At 53.0% G+C, this 2336-nt stretch overlaps 1 pseudogene across 1 annotated transcript in view; it reads left to right on the top strand.

The window, feature by feature from the left end:
• Positions 1–570: 570 nt before the first annotated feature.
• Positions 571–2336, top strand: part of Slc10a4l (solute carrier family 10 (sodium/bile acid cotransporter family), member 4 like) — a 5913-nt pseudogene continuing 4147 nt past the window's right edge. Inside the window, exons 1-2 of the transcript NR_163693.1 lie at positions 571–656; positions 1703–1915. The product of NR_163693.1 is annotated as a solute carrier family 10 (sodium/bile acid cotransporter family), member 4 like (transcript). The remainder of the gene's footprint in view (positions 657–1702; positions 1916–2336) is intronic.

Below are 2336 nucleotides of genomic sequence, written 5' to 3'. Positions count from 1 at the left end.
CATGAAGCCTGGTGCCTCTATGGGTAGGGCTGTGGGTTATTTAAGCTATTTATATATATGACTTATATATACATAGATAAACTTCTTTTTCTCCATTCGATGAGTCTGGCCCTCTAAATTTCATTACCAAAGAGGCCAAGTTCTGATGCGCAGCTGCTGGGCAGCCTGACTAAAGATAATTGTGTACTGCTAGGCGAATGCATTGGAAATATTTTCATCATTAAAACAAAACAAAACAAAACAAAAAACAGATAAATGTTGAAATAGTTACATTCAATATGACTTGACAAGCTTATACATCTACCCAAACCTCACATGGGACTTTATGTTCAAATTTAACCTTTGAACTAGAAAAATTATTTTCAAAAGAAAAAGAGGCAGGACCATCAGAGAATTTGATGGGTAGCCAGGCCTGGTTGGTCTTCTCCGCCCTCTTGGGCTTTGTCCGGTCTTTGTTCCGCCCCTGGCTGCACTGGTACAGAACCACTTAGCTGTGATTAAAAGGAGGGGACCGAGCGGCAGGGCGGGGCCTGCGGTGCGGGAAGGCGGCGATGGGGCCGCGCGGAGCTCAGTGCCAGCTGCGGGGCAGCATGCACACCACAGCAACGACCGGCCCGCCACACCGACGCCGCGGGGACGCTTGACCAGACAGACAGGTAAAAGGGACCACAGGACCGAGGGAGGAGGTGTGGCCAGGGACAGCCCCTGCAGACCGCGCCTCGGCGACAGAGCCATGGACGGCCTGGACAACACCACCCTGCTCCTTGCCCCGTCCTCGCAGCTGCCTGACAACCTCACCATGTCTCCCAAGGCCAGCACCCTCTCGCCTCTCGCTGTCACCTCTAGTCCCGGTCCCGGGCTCAGCCTCGCTCCGAGCCCAAGCATCAGCTTAACCTCGAGGCGACACCACCTCCAGAGCCCACGAGCAGCAGCCTCACAGTCGGCGTGGGTGGCCAGGGCTCCTCCGCTTTCCCCCGGCCCTGAATCTTCCACGAGCCCCCATTCTGGGACACGCCGCTCAACCACGGGCTGAATGTGTTTGTGGGCGCCGCCTTGTGCATCACCATGCTGGGTCTAGGCTGTACTGTGGACGTGAACCACTTCGGGGCACACGTCTGGCGGCCCGTGGGCGCTCTGCTGGCTGCGCTCTGCCAGTCAGCTTCTTGCAGCTGCTAGCCTTCTTGCTGGCCCTCATCTTCAAGCTGGATGAGGTGGCCGCGGTGGCTGTACTCCTATGTGGCTGCTGCCCTGGTGGAAATCTCTCCAATCTCATGTCCCTGCTGGTGGACAGCGACATGAACCTCAAAAAAAGCACATCAGGACTGTAGTCTCATAAGGAAAATAATCTTGAGAGTGCAATGTAATCGAGTTTCATCCAACAAGTCGCTTCGCCAGCTTCCGTGCTGCAGGCTATTTGGTAGGGTTAAAAGAAAAAAGGTTTCTTTCCTTCGCATCCTCTCAGGTACCCAGTTTCCAGGCTTCATGACGCCCAGGGCAGCTGTCCTGGGTCCTGCATCCTAGGTCATTGTCTTGCCTGGAATTCCTGTTTCTATTGCTACATGATAAAATAGATTCTCTGCAGACTTCAACCCGGAGGCTTGCAGTGTTACCACCTCCCTTCCCGGGGCTTTGTAACAGGTAAGGAAAGACATGGCTGACTGGCTCAAATCCCTTTCTGACTTCTGCTCATACCTTTTTGCAGTATCATCATGACCATTTCCTCCACACTCCTGGCCCTGGTGTTGAGATGCCCCTCTGCCTCTGGATCTACAGCCATGCCTGGATCAATACCCCTCTGGTGCAATTGCTCCCCCTAGGGGCAGTCACCCTGACTCTCTGCAGCACTCTCATCCCTATTGGGCTAGGCGTCTTCATTCGCTACAAATACAACCGCGTGGCTGACTACATCGTGAAGGTAGGCTCTCTCTTCTCTTCCTAGAGTCTGGTCTCTGAAGAGTGGCAGGCGTGCTAGGAGGTTTGGAAAGCAGGGAAGGATACAAAGGCCTTTCAGGGACACACTTAGGTGTATACGGCAAGCCTAATGTCTGAAGTGGGAAATTCCTAGGGGAATATCTCTAATTAAGTCACAGCTCAAGTTGGGAATAATGATGCAGGTGGTAATCCCGGTGCTCAGGGGCTGAGCCACGAGGGTCTGGAGTTTGAAACCAGCCTGGACTACAAAGCAAGACCCTGTCTCAACTCCTGCCTGGTAGGTGGTGAGACCTCTGAAAATGAACAATTAGAAACCATTCATTGGAGCACAGTGTGGTCAAATGGCAAACATTAGCAGGGTACAGAGCCACATGCTTGTAATCCAAGCACTTGGGAGGCAGAAG

This window comes from Mus musculus, chromosome 5 (genome assembly GCF_000001635.26).
Source record: "Mus musculus strain C57BL/6J chromosome 5, GRCm38.p6 C57BL/6J".
Classification (NCBI taxonomy): Eukaryota; Metazoa; Chordata; class Mammalia; order Rodentia; family Muridae; genus Mus; species Mus musculus.
This window is presented reverse-complemented; position numbering and strand designations above follow the sequence as displayed.